General features: G+C 45.1%; 1 long non-coding RNA gene across 3 annotated transcripts in view; it reads left to right on the top strand.

Annotated features, from left to right (window-relative positions):
• LOC141989258 (uncharacterized) overlaps positions 1-11,102 on the top strand; it is a 59,150-nt gene that overhangs the window by 42,401 nt on the left and 5,647 nt on the right. For all 3 annotated transcript variants that reach the window (XR_012639950.1, XR_012639948.1, XR_012639949.1), the window contains 3 exons: positions 6,100-6,237; positions 6,588-6,636; positions 7,542-7,653. This is a non-coding gene — a long non-coding RNA (uncharacterized LOC141989258). The remainder of the gene's footprint in view (positions 1-6,099; positions 6,238-6,587; positions 6,637-7,541; positions 7,654-11,102) is intronic.

The following is an 11,102-nucleotide window of genomic DNA, read 5'->3' on the forward strand; positions in this document are numbered from 1 at the left end:
GAGCAGACAGTGAAAATAAAACGAGAAAACAGCTGAGTATAAGAGATGGTAAAGAGCTGATGCATCCTTGTCTTTCCCTCACCCGAGCAGGTTTGTTCTTACAGTGCATTTTCTGGTGTTCTTGCTAGTCCCATTTTAAATGTCCAAAGCAATCAGGCTGCCCCAACTTTCTGCCCTAGATGAATCATCTCACTGTCAGGAAACTTTCCGGCTATTCAGCCTAAATTTACCTTTTCTTAATTGCAGCCCATTACTTCTACTTATAGCCCCTTGGAGATCCCTAAATATTTTTTCCTGCTCCTGTGGGACAAGCCAATCAAGGATAAAATAGTTGTTATATTGTGTGCTACAGTTTGAAGGAAGATCACTCCAGCCCCTCCATCCCACTAGGAGTCTAAATATGGCTTAGATTATTCAGGCTGAATACTTAGACTTCAGGAAGCCGTTCATGCATTTCTAGCCAGCTTGGCTTCATGCAAAGTTGCTGTCACTAATTAATCAAAGAGAGATTCCAGTCATGTTCTCTGCTCTGGAATCAGGCTGCTTTGGCCTCACATATCCATGAAAAAAACAAGGCGCTGTTCTCCCCCCTCACGTTCCCTCCTCCCCAGAAAAGCAAGAAAAGGTCCTTCTGCCTAATTTAGCGATACTAGACATCCCGATTTTATTGGGCCCATCCCGATATTAGGGACTTTGTCTTATATAAACAACTATGCCCTCTTACCCCCGAAAAAAAAGTGTCCCAATTTTTCACATTTGCTATCTGGTCACCCTGGCCTAAATTGAATTCAGGTATAATGCAAGGAAACGCAAATATAGTAGGTGAGCAATAAAATGTGGTAGTGGCTACTCTACTTTCATTACAGCAAGCTGGTACTTAAACTTGATTGCCAAATCTTCGCTCTATCCCTGTTGCAACCCAAACTGACAATGTTTTACATCTCAGGTGACTCCTTTTCCCTCTTGTTTCCTGGTATTACTCCTGTGGCTGAGGGGAGATGCTGGTTGCTATTGCTTTAGGTACAGTGCTCAGCTAGTTATGAATTGTGCCAGCCCAAATCGGTCATAAAATCCATGTCAGTGCTGGGGAGTCCTTAGGTTTAGTTAGAGGACTTACCCTTCTCAAGTTTTCTTTTGTGCTCATTCCCTCTGGGGTTCGCTTGATTGATAAGCAGCACTGTAAGCCAAGCTCTCAGAGATGTGTCAAGAGTGAGGTGGGGAGACTGAATTCTTTGACCCTCTGATTAAAAAAGGGTAGGAAATGAAAGCCTGGGTCTCCTGTCACATTGTTTTTTGCACAGATGTAACTTCTTTGACTTGATGGGCATGACACCTGATTTACACAAGGCTGTGTGACGGGAGACTCATGCCCTGTGCTTGGAAACCATGTTTAAACTCAGTTTAAAGCCCTGTAGCCTATTAGTGTGCAGGAATGGGTTCTAGCCCTGTTAAAAGTTGGCACTATGGACAGACTGTAACTGTGCCCCCATAATCATCTATAGATTTTTGGCAGTCCAGGGTTTCAAAGGAGTTAGGGCATCATGATTAGGGCCCTACCAAATTCATAGTCCATTTTGGTCAATTTCACGGCCATAGGCTTTTAAAAATAGTCAGTTTCATGGTTTCAGATATTTACATCTTAAATTTCACAGTGTTATAACCATGGGGGACCCCACCCAAAAGAGGGCTGTGGGATGCAGTATTGCCACCCCTATGTCTGCACTGCTGCTGATGGAGGCGCTGCCTTCAGAGCTGCACAACCAGGGAGCAGCAGGCAGTGCAGATGAGAGGGGTCCATGGTATGGGGGAGGATCACTTTTTGGGCAGGGGCAGGGCCAGCCTTACAGGTGAGCGATTGCCCAGGGTCCCGTGGTTCTCCTCCCTGCCCCCACAGCCAGCCCAACGCCTCTTTAACCCCCGAGTGCTGGGCCCGGAGCTGAGGAGAGCAGAAGTGTAGAAGTGTGGCGGGGGTGGCACTACAGGGAATAGTCGCAGAGCTTCTTGCAGCCAAGGGAGGTTCCCAGAGAGCAGCCCCTGCAGGAGAAGAGGAAATCCCATCCCTCCCGAACCCTGCCAGGACTAGCAGCTGGAGCCCAGCACATGGTAGGAGCCCTAGCTGGGGGGCCCCCAGTCCTGCCCCTCCCCTGCAGATTTCACAGTGGAGACCAGATTTCACAGTCTATGACGCATTTTTCACAGCGTGAATTTGGTAGGTCCCTACTCGTGATTAAGTCCCCTCTATGGAGCTGAATTGGAATTAATTTGCAAACTGGATACAAGTAACTTAGGCTTGAATAAAGACTGGGAGTGGATGGGTCATTACACAAAGTAAAACTATTTCCCCATGTTTATTCCCCTCCCCCACCGTTCCTCAGATGTTCTTGTCAACTGCTGGAAATGGCCCACCTTGATTATCACTACAAAAGGTCCCGTCCCCCGTCCCCCCCACCCCCGCTCTCCTGTTGGTAATAGCTCACCTTAAGTGATCATGCTGGTTACCGTGTGTATGGTAACACCCATTGTTTCATGTTCTCTGTGTATATAAATCTCCCCACTGTATTTTCCACTGAATACATCCGATGAAGTGAGCTGTAGCTCACGAAAGCTTATGCTCAAATACATTGGTTAGTCTCTAAGGTGCCACAAGTACTCCTTTTCTTTTTGTCTATACTACCATGTGTCTTGTAACCAGGTACCCAGACTCAATTATAGCTAGTGCCAGTGAGACCCATTTCTAACAGGTTTGACTACCGCTGAGGCAAGCCCAGGTTTTGAAAACATGATTCTAACAGTCCATCCCTATGCACACTGAGCGGGCAAGCCATGCTGTAACCCAGTGTAGCTGGAACTATGTTTAAACACAACCTCCAGACGCAGCTCACGGCCCAGTCTTGACAGGACCTGTGTTTCATCCGCAGAGCTCAGAATGCTCCAGCCTCGCACTCTGGCCTGTGAACTTCAGCCAGCATTGGGAGGCAGTGGCGTTTCACAGGAAGAAATTCATCCTCCTGACGCTAAACAGTGTCTCCTATACCTGCTAGAGTAAGACGACCTCACTGGTGCATCCAGGGATGTTACCTACAGCCCGATGGGCTTTCCTTCCCCTAATTAAATCTGAGGAGAAGTGGGGGGTGGGGGGGGAGGGTGTTTGGCAGAGAGAGGGAGTTGTCAGCATGTCCTGCCAGTGAAAAGAAGGGACTGAAATGAAAAAGTTCCTTCTGGCATGCATAATCAAAAACTAATCACTGCTGTGTATAACTCGCTGTTGTTTCTGTGCAAGTGTGAGCCAGGGGAGTGCAGGCTGCTTGGCTAAAGGACAGAGCCCCCACCCCCAACTGTCTCACACTGGGGGTGTGGGGGGAGGGAAGTGTGTGGAGAGGAGGATTAATCCACTGTCGCTGTGGATTAATGCTGACAGGAGGGCTGGACTGCAACAAGATAGATGACAGGGTTACACGGCAATGCGTGAGAACCCTGCCCCTTTTAAGCGAGCTCTGTTTTCCTTGCGTGACTGCTTTCCTTCTCTCCTCCAGCCAGCTTCCACCTTGTGACCTGCTCTCTTAACTCATTCTTTTCTGTCCATGGGAGGGAGAGTGCAGAGACTGGAGGAGTCAGGGGGCAGGAGGGGAAATCTGGCCCAGGGTTTAGAAGTGAAACAAGATGCGAGAAGCCTGCTTTGTTCAGAGGGCAGCTTCTTTTACAAGAGTGGTTTGGTATGTTAGCACTGGAAGGAAGCACAAACTCCCCGCTCCTAGCTTCCAGCTGCACAGCGCTCTCAGAGAGCAGGAGCTCCCATGATCTCAGCCATCAATCAATAGCCTGATAGATCAGTTCATTAGGGTGACCATTTTACCCAATGAGAAAACGGGACATCCGGAGGGGCCCCTCTCCCCCGATGCTGTTGCCAGTCGCTGGAACCTGCAGGGCCCCCCTCAGGAGGCTTATGCCCATGGCTGGAATCATGTGCAGGGCCCCCACATGCTGGAATGTTGCCTCCCCCTAGCCCTGCCTCCCCACCTGCGGGGGGCTGGCATCTCTGCTCAACCCTTCCCGCACCGCACCTGACTCTTCTGACAAAAGTGGGCATTTGTCCAGTTTGCTCTTGCTAACTGATCAAGTCAGCAGGAGCAAACTGGACAAATGCCTCCTTTTGGGGGGGTGGGGGAGAGTGGGGACAGCTGGGACAGGGCTTAAAAAAGGGACTGTCCCAGCCACAACCAGACGTACGTTCACCCTAGTTCATGTACCCACACTGCTAATGGTAGCAATTCAGCACTCAGGCTTTTATCCTGTCACTGTAAATACAAACCAGCTGTACAGAACATGGTCTGCTGCTACTCCCTGCTCTGCTAAGGTCTTCCCCTTCAAAGTTCCAGTGTACGTCTAGCTTTCACCTTAAAAATCCCCAGTGTGCTCCTTCTAAGTAAGTCCCCAAGCCCAGCTCTGCTCCTGTTGGGGCAGTCTCTCACAGGCACCCCCAACCTCTCCTCCCCCATCACTTCCCCTGTGGCCACTCTTCAGACTGGCTCTCCCCTGAGCCCTCTACAGGGCCCCTGGCTCACTCTTCCCTCCACAGTAACCGGACGTGAGGTAAGCTGTGGGGGCAGTACAGTATGTGAGGAATCAAATGACTGTTGTTCCACTTCCTGCTTGAAACTTTCAGGATTTGACAAATATTGGAAAAGAGCTGCTGTGGTGGGAATTTTTGTTTAAGATGGATATTTGTTTTAAAAGAGGTGGACTAATGCAGTCACAATGGATAAATAGCTCTGCTGGGAACACAGCAAAGTTTCTCAGAGTACAGGCCGAATAAAGCAGATACATACCAACAGTTGCGGCCCTGGGGCTTTCAGAGTGGTAGTAACTAAATGTTGCTACTGGCTGAAGGCTGGTGTTGGCCTGTATTCTGATGTGATTTGGTTGGCTCAGTCCCGTTCCTAGTGGACAAGTGAGCATATCAGACTGGTAAAACCAATACCAGTCTCCACAAAGAGATAATAGAGCACATAGGTAGAACAACCTTACCTCCTCCAAGTTCATCCCCCACATCCATGCTAGGTCTGTTCCTTGGACAACTAAAGGACTTTGTCTCCAGGGCCAGCAGTCTGCTAACTTTCAAGAGTACTAAATTCACTCAGTTTTTTTTAAGGATTACATTAAATGTAGAAAAAAGAGAGCCCTAAAAATTAGTAACTACTTATGGGAGAATCTTGGACATGTTGTGATGGACTCCTGTTAACACAGGAATTTTGGTCACTGCCAAACTGGGATGGATTGGAACCTGTGATCGACAGGCTGTTTCTCACCACTAACTAACTGTCTAAGGCTACGTCTACACTGGCACTTTTGTCGCTGAACGACAAAAAGTTTAGCAATGAAAAGTGCTGGTGAGGATAGCGCTTTGTCGGCGGGAGCTGCGCTCCTGGCGATGAAGCTACCACCCCTCATTGGGGGTGGTTTTATTTTGTCACCAGGAGAGCTCTCTCCTGGTGATAGAGAACGGCCATGCAGCGCACATTACAACGGTGTGGCCACAGCGGCACAGCCGTGGCATTGTACAGTGCACTGTGTCGACATAGCCTAATTCATCAAATCTTCCAGGACTGATGGAGCTTTGTAACACTAATGCATTCTTTCCTTCCCCAGCAAACTGCTGCCCAGTTCAGAGAGTGGAACTCCAACACTCAGAATGGGGGGGAAGGGGGGCAGAGAAAGAACACTGTGAAATATTAAACACTCTCATCTACCTCTCATTGTATAGAATATAAACATATAAATGTCTTCACATAGCACCCTAGATGTACACAGCCTTGTAAAACAGCTAAATAGCACCCAACAAAAACTAGAACAGCTGCTCCAAAACACTTACAGGGGGAAAGTATGAGGACAGGCCTAACTATTCAAAAGGGGCCTGGAATTTTAAGTACCTTAAAAAAAAAAATTGATATCTGGGGCCTAAGTTCCTGAGCAGCAGCAACTTCTTCTGAAGTAAATGGGAACTGAGGATGACACCACTAACAAACAGCTGCCTGCCTACCAAGCAGTGAGTTGTATTCACATGCAACGTGCTAATGCTGAAAATGTTTCCTTTGTTTTCAGACAGGCAGTGTGTCATGCCATTCCAGGCCTGGCTGCAGTTACGGTGGGATGAGATCTGTTGCTACACCAGAAACCTTAGACACTACCTCACTAGCCAAATAAGAACTTCTCTGAGCACTGGAAAACACTGGGAAAGAGGTAAACCCTTAGAACGTCAGCACTAGCTGATCTGTGAGCTAAATGAATGCTCAGGATGATGTGTGTAGAGGTACAGTCTCCAGAAGGATCATCTTTTCAGTAGTAACATAGAAAGAGTAGTGTAATTCAAGGCACAGATGATTATTGAGAATAGCTATCATAAACCTAGAGAAAATAACTTTCTGCAATGTACTATACATGATATTTTAACCAGGGTGCCCCCAGCTCTGCATCCCTTTTAGCTGAAGATATTTTTATGTTTACTTTTGCTCTAAAGTGGGCCATCAATTTAACTTCAGCCTCAGTGTTATGTCAGTTACATTTGTTTTCTTCCCTCTCAAAAATTGCAGATGCTACGAAAAACTATAAGGAAGAATTACTCAGCTGTAGAACTATCAGGTAATAATTACTTTGTATTTCAGTTAGTATCTTTCATTCAAGGAGCTCGGTGGGCTCCACAGGTTAATCAACTAAGCTTCAAATGATATGTGAGAGATAGATGAAGGGAGTCTCTATATAGCCCTTACCTACCGGTGCATGCAGTCTCAAGGAAGAAACATGGAATCAGTTGAACGGTAGAGAACAAACTTATAGAACAGTTTAGGGCAGGGAGTGAAGAATAATGTAGACAGTTATCACTGTGGGGGGAATTTAGATAATCAACATCCTGCTTATCTCAGTAGGACACACTTTCTCTTAGAAAAAAGAAAAGGAGGACTTGTGGCACCTTAGAAACTAACCAATTTATTTGAGCATAAGCTTTCGTGAGCTACAGCTCACTTCATCGGATGCATTCAGTGGATTTCCACTGAATGCATCCGATGAAGTGAGCTGTAGCTCATGAAAGCTTATGCTCAAATAAACTGGTTAGTCTCTAAGGTGCCACAAGTCCTCCTTTTCTTTTTGCGGAACCAGACTAACACGGCTGCTACTCTGAAAACTTTCTCTTAGGTGATTGAATGCCAATAGTTGTTACTGAAAACAAGGAAAAGATTGGTGGCAATCCATGGGGCTTCAAAGCCCAAAGTTCACTGTAATAATTAAACTATCTTCCCCTGTTCAACTAAATAAAAGAGATTCTAGTGACTAAAGCTAATGGAAATACTGAAGCCGATTGTGGGGGGGAACGGAACAGATAACGCATGGTCCTGTTGGCAGCTACAATTGTATCCCCTTCCTGTAACTATCAGCCGTACAATCTCTCCACTAGCACCAACAGCCAGTGTTTTACCACTGGTAGCAATGACCATTATATTATAGACCCTGTAGGACTCAAAGGAGACAGCTTTTTTTTTTTTTTTAAGGTTAATAGTGGATATTAAACTCGACGACACAGACTGCACTTGAGCGAGAAGACAAGCAAGCATCCAGAGTTATCCCTTGTGGATGAGACTGATGCTTCAACCTCAGATTCTGGTGAGGAAACCTAGGCATGAGCAACGTTGAAATGAGATAACACAGGGGTTCTCACACTTCATTGCACTGCAACCCCCTTCTGACAACAAACATTACTACGTGACCTCAGGAGGGGGGACCTGAGCCTGCCCGAGCCCCACCACCCCGGGGTAGGGGGGCCCAAAGCCAAAAGGACTTCAGCCCCAGGCAGGAGGCCAGTAACCTACACCACGATGCCCCAGGCTGAAACCCTTTGGCTTTGGCCCTGGGCCCCAGCAAGTCTAAGCCAGTCTTGGCAACCCCATTAAAATGGGGTTGTGACCTACTTTGGGGTCCCGACCCAGTTTGAGAATTGCTGAGATAACACAAACCATGTGCAGAAATGCTTCTGTTTTCCTTCTGAATTCTGACCTTTAGCAAAGATCCCCTCCAGAGGCAAGCTCTGTTGTCCCACAGTGGGTTTGTATATTTGCAAAGCTAACAAAGAGGGATAACTGGAGCCATTGAGTAGTGCTTTCTTTACGCTTGCACCAGCATGTCTACATCTGGAAAAATTTAGCATATGCTTCTGAAGCTGGCTAGTTAGGAAAACTTTACTGACCACACACAATGGAATAAACTCAGCCAGCTATCTGCCCACAAAGTAAGATGCAGCAAGTTATGAGCTGTAACTGTTTTCTTATGAGAGAACACTCAAATATTTCTCAACAGCATGATACTATATGCTATTCTTCCAACTGTGAGCCTAGTTCAATTCCTCAGGCCCCATGGTTTCTGCATTTCACATTTGAATCATGCCACTTTTCAATTTGTGTACAAAATGCAAATTATGTAGCCAATAGTGTTGCCAGTTTTCCTGGAGATGCAAAGCAGATGTGTCATTCCTCAGAGGACTGGCAGCTGGACGTTCGTGACTGGTAACTAACCAGTGCTGAAACCACTATGGTCAGTCCAGGCAGCAGGATATATTACAGTCCACCATACCACAGTCAATGGCCCTCAGGGGGGAAAAGAAAAAGCAAAATATCACACTCTGGGCATGTATAGCTTTTAATTAATCCAAATACTTCAGCCCCCTGGTTTCCCCTACCAATACTTCTAAGTACACAGATTGTCATGCACTGTGAAACTTTCAGTTCAACAATAATCCTTTCAAATTAGTCATGTCTAGACTCCAATTTAGGTACTCAGCAAAATTGTCTTCAACAGCGTGGTCTGTGTAAAAAGAGCAGCTCTCTGAATTTATAACCACCCTGTTGACTAATCACATCCCAGTGCTCTCAAGGACACCTTTTTTTGGAAGTGTCAAGGAAAGTGCTATAAGGGGACGCTAGGAAGAGTGTTTACAGGAAAAGCAGTATTAGCTGTGCTCCCCTGAGATCAAGGGATATGTTGATGACAAGCTTATTTTTAAGTATTTAACATGTTTCAAAGAGGATTATTACTTCAACATACAAATCACTGCTGTGTGATGAGCACTATCAGCCTTCATGGGGAAATGCCTAGCTGGCCAGCTCTATGGATAAAACAAAAGTTACATTAGGCAAAATTTCCTAAGTACTTTAGGAGCCTAAATCCCACAGACTTTCAATAGGTTTAGGCTTTAAGTAACTTAGGTGCTTTTGAAAATTTTACCTCTGTTCCCCCCTAAATGTTTAGCTCGAAGTTTTGCAACTACATCTAGACAGCTCTTAGACAGTGTGGAAACCAGAGTTTTTATGGAGGGTGGCAATTTGATACCAATACAGGTAAGAACTTCAGGAGTAATTGCAATTGTGCAAAAGACCAAATATTAGAGATAGAAATAGAGGGAAAAAATGGATTAGTAGCATCAGTTTAATTTTATGGAGCTAACATACAGGGAGATCCAAATAGAGACTATAACTAAATTATCAGATGCTGTCAAAGCACAGCAGAAGCAACACAATACATAGTAGGATGAGAGTGGAAATGGAACTTTCACCTTTCAGTGCTGCTGAAGGCTGAATAAAGCTAACCTTGTTCTCTGCAAATTCAGGAGTAGTTATCTGCTAGAAAAAGACAAGCTGGCATTACTATGCACCAAAAAAAGTCTTCATAGACAAGAGAGGCCTTTAAACTCAAACTGCTCTCAGATTAAATCTCAGAAACTAAGCTGTCAAATCTAGCTCCTACTTCATAGGACAACTGCAATGAAAATCTGTTGTAAAAATGTGCATCTCTGCAGGAGACAGACCTTTCCTGGGGGCTGGTCTGAGACTGTGGAATGAATGCCACCAGGAACTAAGGATCATCACAAACCTGACCATCTTCTGTTCCAACTGCAAGGCTCATTGCCTTCTCTGACAAATTTATAACAACACACAGCATAACCCTACTAAAACAAGACAAATCCACTGCACCTGCTTCTCCCCCTGGGAAGGATTAGAGGATAAACACATGACAGATGTTAGTCATGTTGCTTAATGCCTTACTAGAAGCCACTGATACCAGAGTGATGTGTGATATAAGAACCTAACTAGAATAGAATAGTGTGTTGGCGATTCAGTAGGTGACATTTCTCTGAGTTAGAATTGAGCTGGTTATGATGTGAAGGGGCAGTCTGCTATTGGAGGGTTGGGTTCATATCAAACTTAAAACAAAACTCATGTAGAAATATTAATCCCAGTTTACTGGGTAAATTTCACTTCAGCTAATTACATTCTGTGTGCAATTACAAACTGAATAATGTTTGTGATTTTCTAAATTGTGGTGTAGTATTATGTGTGCTATTTAACAATAGGTGTGTTTTATACTACAGGTGACTGCAACTTTATATATTGTATACAAAAAACTATTAACAGAACATTAAAGTTGCAAAGTCAAACACTCAAAAGTTAAGAAATGGCTGAATTAAGGTAGTCTGTGCTGTCTCAGTTCTAGTCTCCTTAACCACCAAAAAGCACATCCTTGACCCAAAGGCTAGCTCCCTGCCACCTTTCAAGCCCTGTCTAAAGCATCTGGCTGCTAGACTCTCTCAAAGAAAAGGGCAAAACACAGTATTTTCCTCTACCCTCATTTTTGAAAATATCCAAACTGTGTTGGCTGAAATTTTACAAAAACAATTCAGCTGAAAGATGACACAGCCTGGAAAAATCTGGCAAAATGATAAACTGAAAATGGAGTCTTATAAGGGGAAATGTCAGCCTAATAATAGGAGCTACCATCCCCACCTATAGTGTGTTTGCTAAAGTGCTAAGCACCAAACTTATAGTAATTTCAGTATTACTGCTAAAAGAAAAGAAGGACTTGTGGCACCTTAGAGACTAACCAATTTATTTGAGCATAAGCTTTCCTGAGCTACAGCTCACTTCATTAGATACATACTGTGGAAAATATAGTGAGGAGATTTATATACACAGAGAACATGAAACAACGGGTGTTACCATACACACTGTAACGAGAGCGATCACTTAAGGTGAACTATTACCAGCAGGGGGTGGGGGGAAACT

The sequence above is a fragment of the Natator depressus genome, chromosome 6 (genome assembly GCF_965152275.1).
Source record: "Natator depressus isolate rNatDep1 chromosome 6, rNatDep2.hap1, whole genome shotgun sequence".
Taxonomy (NCBI): Eukaryota; Metazoa; Chordata; order Testudines; family Cheloniidae; genus Natator; species Natator depressus.